Below are 10,276 nucleotides of genomic sequence, written 5' to 3' on the forward strand. Positions count from 1 at the left end.
AGCCCACTGTGAACGTTTTAACCCAGTTTTTGTCACTACTCAGGAGAGTAAGTTCTCTTCTAAAGAGAGGTGGTTTCGTTGTAAGCCCCTCTGATGTGAAGACTCCCAGGCTTACAAACGATTAACTGGGTTCTTCGTTCATTTTTTGCAGTAGGCGTGTCTCTAGACAGTTCTAGTTAGAAATGCGCCAATTCCATCTCCTCGTGCACTCTTCCCTCTGTTTGTACATAAATAACTGCTTGTGTTAAGGTGCGATGCTTAAGGAGAGATAGCATGCCGATCATAGCGACAGTGGAATTCCAGTTAAATTTCATTGAGGAATTTGAAAGAAAGTCCCTTTCATATTACGTACTGTTTAAAATCAGTACTTCCTGCAGCGGAAGGTGATAGAAACCCGCAGCATCCGGATTGGACTGTGTTCACACTAGTCGGCTCGGCGATATTTGAGCCGAATCATGCGGGGGGCGGGGGGGGCTTATAAAACCGGAACGGTAGGTACCCTCTCCCATGCATCCCCTGTCCTGAAAGCTGGGGGTTGAGGCCTCCTGGGGGGACTTGGGATTCCAGAGGTGGGTTCAGTGTTGGTGAGGGTCTCCTCTCCACGTTGCCAGGCTGTCTCGGGGGGCAGAGGAGGAGGCACCCTGGTCTGGCTCATGCCCACGACGGTGGCTGCAGCTTGAGCTCGTCTGTCGACCTCAGCCGTTTGCGTCAGGGTTTCTCCCTGGCCTGGTCACTAAACTTGTCTGACATGGTGCCGTTTAGTCGCCAGCGGAATTAATTTCCTGTAAAATTCCATGTTGCCAATGAAGGGCCCTAAGATGATTGGCTGTTTTTGTGGGGTATACGTCCTTTCAGCTAGAAATGTGCCTCTCTCATCCCCGCTCGTTGCATTTGTTTTTGTGATTTAACTTCTCATGTGACTATTTTCTTCCCCAAACATAAGGCTTTGGCAGCTCCAGTACATCTGGGTTTAACTTCAGCAATCCTGGCATCACGGCGTCGGCTGGTTTGACATTTGGGGTGTCCAATCCTGCCTCTGCAGGCTTTGGGACGGGAGGACAGCTCCTTCAGTTGAAGAAACCCCCAGCTGGAAACAAAAGAGGAAAGAGATAAACGTGGGTTGACGTGGTGCGAGGATCTGTAGCATCATTCGTTCTCTGAGTCTATTTTTCTAAAGTTGATGCAGTCATTAATTTGCATCCCAGGAGATTTATAAAGTTTTGATATTTTTCCTTACTTCTGGAATTTGAACTTTGTTCTTGTTAGCCGTGCTAAACAACTTTTTTTCCTGTGAATTTGAAACCTAGTTGTGAATTTTTTCGTTACTTTGATTCTCAGTGTAAGAAAGTTCTGATACATCGCTGATGGGAAAAAACGACTACTGTTTAAGCGTGTGGGAGAGCAGTGTTTGTGCCGACGAGGTTTACATTATGTGAATTATGCACACTTGTTGCTTACAGAGACGGTTCGAACTCCAGGGCCTGTCCTAGAATCAGTTTGTTCCCTGATAGAGGCCTTTTGAACTGCACTGCAGGGCATCTTGTGAATATGTATGTAAACTGTATACAGGATCACACCCAGCTGTGTGTGTGCATAGAAAATACATATTTACAGACCTACAGCTTCCGCCTCAGACTGTTGCCCTTTTTCTAAGGGTATTCTGTTTCTCACCTTTTGTGCTTCAGACCCTCAGTGCTGGTAGAATGAGGAGCTCAGAGGTGCCAGGTCATTGTAGCTGTTTGCTTAAAGAGTTAGTGAAATGGTTGCCAGTGTAAATATTTGACCAGCTCAACTTCACTGCCCCCAGTCTTTCCCATGTTTGTTTCCACTCGAACCTTCAGCAGCTCCTGCAAACGAGGGGGGCTGCTGTAAGACCCCTCAGACAGCTTTCAACAACCCCATTCTCCCAGCAGCCCTCATCTTGTCCATAGGAGCCGTGTTTTCATAGCCGAGATGAACCCTCCAGCGCAGGTTTGAGCTCCAGGCTGGTGCGCTGGGGGCAAAGAGCTATTAAGCCAAATCGATTCTATGCAGGTGAAGGATATGCACTGTTAGGTGAGTGGCAACTTCTCGCTGTTCCAACACAGAGTTCTTTCTTATAGGGCTATTGCTACTGACACCAGAGGTGGGGGCTTATCAGCCTCTTTCCTTTATGTCTTAAGTAAGTGCTTAATTTGGAATAGAGAAACAATATATTTTAAGAAAAGACAATATTCTTTGTAGTAACAGTAAACGATCCCCTGTCTTAACAGTGAAGAGAGAGCTCCAGGTAAGAACACGTAGACATGTCAGGTGGCCTCTGTGATGCTCGTACGAGTAGTGGCCCAGAGAGCAGGTGAAAAGGTGAGCGCGCCAGTGGGAGAACTGCCTTAGCCATGACTTCGGACGGAAACCGTCAGGTCGACCTATTTATCTTTCAAGTATAGTCTTCAGGTGGCATGTGAAGATGGAATGTCATTGAAAATAATTTAATTTTTTTATATCGAAGGTTTTGTACATAATGTGCATCAAGTGAATATTTTCAGAATCATTTTCACCAAGGCACCTTTTTTTCTAAAATAGGTATTACATATATATATATAAATATATCTACACACACACACACACACAAACACATATATTTTTAGCATAATGTAAGTTGGGTTTGATTATAGAAGTGTTGTCCAGTCTGTTTTATTTATCTGCACATAGCGATGATTGGCTTTTGGAACTGAAATGTTTGCACCTCGATGCATTAAAATGAGGAAAATGCTTTGTTTCTGAGCACTAGAGTTGTTTTTATTTTTGTGCACCTCTCTGATACCGCAGTTTCCCAGACCCAGGTTTCGGGGAAGGGTAGGAAAACATGGGGTTTTGTGTTTTGACTTCCTGTCAGAATTAAATACACAGTCACAACAAGCTCTTTTTAAAAAGGACATTGCATTGTGCTGCAAAGATCTGGGTATTTACATTTCTTGCTTTTTTCTTTATGTATTTTACACTTCCCTGTGTTGACCTCTGGGACTTTGTAACGGGTGACCTGTGACAGAGTTTGAACGTGTTGTCCCTGTGTCCATTTGTCTCCACCTTGTCCAGAGCCTGTCACTGGCGAACAATAAAGTCGACTGTCGGTTGCTTCGAACCTCTGTAGGTGTCAGTAGTTGTTAATACGTCCTTTTCTTCCTGGTCCTCTCTTACTCTCTGGTTGGTTTTAGTGTTTTGTTTTCACTGCTTGATACATTTTTTTTTTCTTTTGAAAGGTTGTACACAGCATAGCAAGGTCTTGGTCCCGTGCTCTTTGGTCTCCCCAAGGTGATAAAAACGCTGTCACCAGGGCCTTTGAGGGGAACCGGAAGGGACCTTGCTCCGCCCGCCTGGGCCGCGCCCGCTCCTCCCGGGCCGCTCCTCCCGGGCCGGCTCCTCCCGGGCCGCTCCTCCCGGGCCCGCTCCTCCCAGGCCGATCCTCCCGGCGCGCGGTGTAGCCGTCCAGGCCCTGTACAAACAGGCCCTTTTTGACACGTGCGCAGGGGTCGCCTTTCTCTCGCGCGCTGCCTCGCATCCCGTGTTTGTTCTCCCAGCTCCTTTCCGCCTGGCTTCCCCGCGGTGTGCGCAGGCCGTGGTCCGGGACTGGCGGGTGCGCTCGGGTGTCGTGCCCCGGCGTCTCCAGGGGCCCCGGGCCGCGCGCTTTCCGGTGCTGACCCCTCACGCTCGCAGGGCCGCACGGGTGGGGGCCCCGCTGCGCCCCCTCCTCCCCACGGCACCTGCACACCGCGCGCCGCAGCGGGTTCCCTCGTGCCTACGTTTGGTGTCTCTCTGGGATGGATTCCGCAGTAGGAGTTGCGGAAAAGGCATACACACTGTATGTTTCAATACCAGACTGCTTCCAAAAATGCTGTGTGAACAGACATGCCTGCTGTCTGTGTGACACCCCACTTCCTGGCTTCCTGGCTGCAGCCCAGGGATTCTCAGCCCTTGTAACTCTTCGCCTGAGTGGCCGGCCGTTTGCCTGTGCGTGGGTGGGTCCTGTGTCCATCCTCACACCAGGTCCTCGAGGAGATGGGAGCCGCATCTGCCACCCACATACACCACAGCTCACGGCAGTGCCGGACCCTTAACCCCCTGAGGGAGACCAGGGATCAAACCCACATCCTCATGGATCCTAGTCGGTTCATTACTGCTGAGCCACGATGGGAACTCCGTTTTTTTGTTTTTGTTTTTTTGTTTTTTAAGGAGTTCTTTCTTGATTTTTTTGTAGATAAGGTATGCTGTTAATTTTCTTAGGAGATGGGTTGGGCTCCTGGAAGCACCTGGGTTCAGACCTGGAAGAACCTGTGTGATCTAGAGCAAGTTTGTCTCTTTTTTTTTCTTTGTCTTTTTAGGGCTGCACCTGCAGCATATGGAAGTTCCCAGGCCAGGGGTCGAATCAGAGCTGCCCTTGCCGACCTGCACCACAGACACAGCAACACAGGATCCAAGCCACGACTCCTGCATACACCGCAGCTCACGGATCCTTAACCCTGTGTGTGAGGCCAGGTATTGAACCTGCATCCTCCTGGATACGAGTTGGGTTTGTAACTGCTGAGCCACAAGGGGAACTCCTGGAGCAGGTTTCCTTTCTAGACGCTCCTGCTCTGAGAAGCGAGGAGCATCAGGGCGAGTGGCAGGCGGAAGGATACAGGCTCTGTTGAGGCGCCCGGTGCGTAGCCCCTGACCCCGTGGAGGCGGCCAGCCTTCCTGCGCTGGTACCCAGTGCTCCTTGGTGGCGGCTGCTTTGTCGCGCTTCCAAACGGGGAAGCTGCCCTGCTTTCTTCTGTTCTGTTCTTCTGTTTCTGTGTGGGTAGCTGTTCCAGGCCCCTTACTCTTTACAGTGTACCTGCTGCATCAAGGTTGATTTTCCTCGTGAAGGACCCTATTGGGATTTTGATGAGGTTCGTATAAATAAAACATGTTGTGACCTGGGGAGAATTGACAGCTTCCTCTGTACAGCATGGTGTGTGCGTCTTGAGGTCTTTGGTTTCAGCAGGGTCTTGACGGTGGGTGTCGGGTCCCTGGGGGTTTTCGCCAGCAGTGCTGAGTGTTCCTTCCCAGGGTTTCATCCTCTAGGTCTGGGAGGTCGTTCACATCACGACAAATGCAGATGACCTGTGCTTTTGTGGTGTGGACTAAGCTCCAATTCATGTACTGCTCATCTCAGTAGTGCTTCTGGCAACAAGGACATTTGAGTAGAGTCTTTAGAAATTTTGAAAGGGGATATTTTCGTGTGTGACACATTTGGGTTTGAATGCCCCTCCCAAGGTCGCAGCATCCCCTTGTTCTGCCGGCGAGGTAGCCCGGCGGCACTGCCCCTTCCCAGCACACACCACCGGGCTTTCTCGGGACCCCGAGCCTGGGCCGCTGTGGGAGGTCTGGGTCGGGTGGAATCTCAGTCTCAGACGCACAGTGGGATCTTGTTTGTGCGAGTGTGGAGTCTCTTCTGGGCAGCACACTCGGAACTTCCTCCGCTTCATCTTGTTGCATCTCAGCAGTTCCCTGGAAGGCAGACGTTGAAGGAACCGAGGCTCACGTTAAGTCCTTTACTCAAGGGCTGGGTTTTCACGCCCAGCCTCTGAGAGGCCCGGAGGGAATGAGATGGCACAGTTCCTGCGGGAAATCACACGCATGGCACCACCGAGGTCCCGTCGAGGTGAGGGCTAAGGGCTCGGACTTGGCCGAGGAGGATAGTGGTTTCTGGAAGCTCAGGCTGAGTGCCGCCAAAGCCTTTGCTGCCTTGCCGACATCACCCTCGATGGCCCGGGAAAGCCACGGAACCAGGCAAGGAGCTACAGGCGCCCAGAGACAGCAGCGAGGGCCGGGCTGGATTACTGGAGGATTGGTCCGGGCCCGGAGGCCGTTTGCCGTTTCCCACTGGTTTTTTAATCGATGCACATTTTTTTCCTCCACCTAATTGTTCCATTAGTCAAATCAAAAAAGCCTCCAGGAGTACCCTTCATGGCTCAGCAGTTAACAAACCCAACTACCATCCATGAGGACGCAGGTTTGATCCCTGGCCTTGCTCAGTGCGTTAAGGATCCAGCGTTGCTGTGAGCTGTGGTGTAGCCCAGCAGCCACAGCTTCGATTCGACCCCTAGCTTAAGAACCTCCATATGCCACGAGTGTGACCCTAAAAAGCAGAAAAACAAAAAAACAAAACAAAAAGCCTCCAGACTCACAGAGGTTGCCGTGCTGAGGGATGGGCTGCCCTTTGGACTCGCAGAGAATATATTGTTCTTGTCCTTGTTCCCCTTTGGCCCCCTGGTACCAAGTCGCCTTGATTCAGTAAATATTAGTGTTTTCTGGGAGCAAGCAGCTGGGGGGCGCTTAGAAGATGCAAGTGTGGGCAGGAGATGGTCCGCCCATGCCGAGGAGGGGCCGGCACCTGCTCTTAAGAGCTTCCCCGGCTTCACTCATTTGCTTCGCTCCTGTGAGGGGGATACGTTACTTCCTTTTTACAAATGAGGAAACAGGCACAGAAGTTAAGTCACGTTTAATGGTCACTCAGCTAGGAAGTGGATGGAGCAGAATTCACACCTAGGCAGCTTTTTCAGAATCCAAGCCTTTAACTTATTTATGCAAATTAGTATAATGTAGGAAGGGCTTTTTTTTTTTTGCTTTTTAGGGCTGCACCCTCAGCATATGGAGGTTCCCAGGCTAGGGGCCTACACCACAGCCGCAGCAACGAGGGATCCGAGCCGCTTCTGCAACCTGCACCACAGCTCACAGCCACGCCAGATCCCCAACCCACTGACCAGGGCCAGCGATTGAACCCACTTTCTCTCGGACACTAGTCGGATTCGTTTCTGCTGCACCATGGTAGGAGCTCCAGGGCAGGCTTTCTCAAGTGGTGAGATAAAGATACAAAGAACATTCTCGAGAGGACAGAGGAGAGATTCTTCTGGCTTAGGGGACCCACGACTTTATTGAAACAGAAGGTGGCTTTGGGCAATGAGTGTGCATGTGATTTATTTGTATGAAGTATTTATAATTTGTATGAAGTATTTACATTTATTTAATTCAAAATAGTCATAAATCTGAACAATATAAAGGGATAAAATTAAAAGCAACTGACAACCTCACTGTCCAGAGGATGTTCCTAAGTTTCTTTTCATCTTAAGTCTTGTTTTTCTTCATTCCGTCTAATGGCTGCATAGCATATATCTATATATTTTTTTTAAGTCTTTTTTTTTTTGGGGGGGGCCACAGGTGTGGCATATGAAAGTTCCCAGGCTGGGGGTCGAATCGGAGCCTCAGGTGCTGGGCTGCACCACAGCCACAGCAGCTCGAGATCCGAGCCACATCTGTGACCTATGCCACAGCTCCCAGCAACGAGCCTTAACCCACTGAGCAAGGCCAGGGATCGAACCTGCGTCCTCATGGATGCTAGTCAGATTCGTTTCCACTGAGCCTTGATGGGACCTCCTGTTCTTAGATATTCTTAATATTTAAATTATTTTTCTTATATATGGCAAATGTTCCACAGTTAATTCTTTTTTTTTTTTTTTGGCAACTCCCGCAGCACACAGAAGTTGCTAGGCCAGGAATCAAACCCACATGCCACAGCAGTAAGAACGGTGGATCCTTAACCCCCTAGCCCACCAGGGAACTCCTCCACAGTGCATCTTTTCACCTGCACTTATGGCTACTTGTTTTGGTTGTGTAGAAATTTTAATTTTCTTATGTTGCCAAAATGTATGAGAATTTCGAACATGACCTCTGGGAATGAGTGAGACCTCAGCGGGAGGCGAAGAGAGAGGAAGACCTTTAAGTTCTGCAGAGTCTCCTGTGTGAGCACATCCGTAACACTCCATGTGTGTCCTTATGAAGATGTCTTTACGAGGCTGAGCTGATTTTTTTTTTTCATTTCTTAAATTTTTTTTTCTCGGGAGTTCCCTTTCTGGCTCAGTGGTTAATAGACCTGACTGGGATCCATGAGGTTGTACGTTCAATCCCTGGCCTTGCTCAGTGGATTAACGATCCCGAGTTGCTGTGGTGTGGTGTAGGCTGGCAGCTGTAGCTCTGAATTTTTTTTTTTTTCTTCTTTATAGGGCCGCACTTGCGGCATGTGGAGGGTCCCAGGCTAGGGGTCTAATCAGAGCTGTAGCTGCCAGCCTACCCCAGAGCCACAGCAACACGGGATCTGAGCCGCGTCTGTGACCTACACCACAGCTCACGGCCACGCCGGATCCTTAACCCACTGAGCAAGGCCAGGGATCGAACCTGAAACCTCATGGTTCCTAGTCAGATTCGTTAACCACTGAGCCACGACGGGAACTCCAGCTGGCAGCTGTAGCTCTGATTAGACCCCTAGCCCAGTAGCTTCCATGTGCTGTGGGTGAGGCCCTAAAAAGCAAACAAACAAACAAACAAAAAAACTTTTTTTTCTCCTACACATGCATGAGGACTTGATCCAAGGATATACCTCAATTCTTTTTTTTTCCTTTCTTTTTACGGCCATACCCACAGCATTTGGAAGTTCCAGACTAGGGTGAATTGGAGCTGCAGGTGAGGCCTCAACCACAGACACAGCAATGGCAACATAGTCTGTGCTGGCATTGCTGTGTCTGTGGTTTGTGGCACTGCCACATCCTTAACCCACTGAGTGAGGCCAGGGATCCTCACAGAGGCCGTGGCAGGTTCGTGCCCCTCTGAGCCGCAATGGGAGCTTCTAGATCAGTTGCAACAGATGCCTACCTGGTGTTCTTGCCTTGGCTGACTCTCCGGTCCATCCTCAGAATTCCTCGCTGCCTCCTGGAAAGGCAGATAGGGCTCTGGAAGGACATCCTCTGGCCCTGCTTCTGCCCACCCTTTGGGTCCCCTCACACACCAAGGCCCTCTCCCCACACTGCTTGCCTTGGGCACCTGCTGCGTCTTTGGTCTGGAGGGGATGTTGGCCTCCAGGGCCGTCTTCCTTTCTCGCCTCCTCGTGCTCCTGCCTCCTGCAGCCCTGCCAGTTACACCACCTGGTCACTCTGCTTAGACTTTGGTCCTCAGGCTGCCCATGTTAATGGCTTTGTTCCCTGATGGCCTGCGTGTCTCCCACTTGCGACTGAGGAATCCCAGAACAGGAGTCTTGTTTTGGTTGGTTTTTGTAGCATCAGTACTTACCATCTCGTGGGACTCCGTGAATACCTCTGAATCAAGTAACTCATGCGATGGGAAAAGGATTCGTTCCCTTGGGGACCCACTGCTGGCCTTTCTCTGTCTCGGTTCAAACCACGCCCCTTGGTAGAATCTCCGCTCCCCTAAGCAGGTGTACGACCTTGGCCAAGTTGAACCTCTCTGTGCCTCTTTAGTAAAACAGAGGGAGGGAGTCCACGCTGCAGGTGGATGGTGCTGATGCAAGGGAGTTTGCGTGTGCCAGAGGCTTAAATACGTAAGCTGAGCGCGTGATAGGTATTAGCCACCCTCGTTGTAATACACTATTTTTCTTTTTCTCTCAGGCAACAAATCACACCTTTTAACTGGATTTCGAAAACCCACTGTTACAGAAACCACTGAAATAGGAAGAAAAATCCAATTCTGAGCAGGCATCGAATCAGCACCTCCCTGCTTGGCAAGGAACTTCTGATGATCATTTTGTGCCTCTCATTCTTTACCAACAGAACTGTGGGTCCTAGAGTGAGTTTGGTCAAGGGTTTTAGGATTCAGGAAAGACACCCTGCCCCTGATGTTTAAAGACAACCTAACGGATCATGTCGCAGATGCTGAGAGCACTGAAAGCAGTTGCATATGGTCTAAGCCAGTGTATGGAAGGGATTGTGGGAAACTCACAGATGGAGCAGGAAAGTGAATGCAAAATACAGGTGGCAAGTAGATGAATTAAATGTTTGCTAACTTTATGCAACTCAATTCTTTTTTAAAAAAGAGCTTTGTTGAGATATATTTCACATACCATACATTGAATGAAGGGTACATTTCAATGGTTTTGAGAGTGTTCACGGAGCTGCACACTCTCACCATCTAGTTCTAGAACATTCTTGCCACCCCCAGAAAGAAATCCCAGACACATTAGCCGTCACCTCGCATCCCCTGTCACCACCACCCCGAGCCTGGGGAACCGTTAACCTGCTTTGTGTTTCTACACATTTGTCTATTCGGGTCCTTTCATGTCAGGTGCTGGCTGCTTTCACTTGGTGTCGTGTTCTCAAGGGTCATCCACGTTTAGGATATATCGGTGCTCTGTTCCTTTTGATTGCTGAGTAGTATTCCATGGTGTGGATAGAATCTCTTTATCCATTCATCTGTTCACGGGCCTTTGTGT

General features: G+C 49.6%; 1 long non-coding RNA gene across 5 annotated transcripts in view; it reads left to right on the forward strand.

The window, feature by feature from the left end:
• NUP58 overlaps positions 1 to 9,854 on the forward strand; it is a 40,979-nt gene extending 31,125 nt beyond the window's left edge. For 2 of the 5 annotated variants that reach the window (XR_002336613.1, XR_002336612.1), the window contains one exon: positions 944 to 3,125. This is a non-coding gene — a long non-coding RNA (nucleoporin 58). Of the gene's footprint in view, positions 1 to 943; positions 3,126 to 9,455 lie in introns of those variants that run through there. The other 3 variants (XR_002336616.1, XR_002336615.1, XR_002336614.1) reach the window with 2 other exon arrangements.

The sequence above is a fragment of the Sus scrofa genome, chromosome 11, assembly GCF_000003025.6.
Source record: "Sus scrofa isolate TJ Tabasco breed Duroc chromosome 11, Sscrofa11.1, whole genome shotgun sequence".
Taxonomy (NCBI): Eukaryota; Metazoa; Chordata; class Mammalia; order Artiodactyla; family Suidae; genus Sus; species Sus scrofa.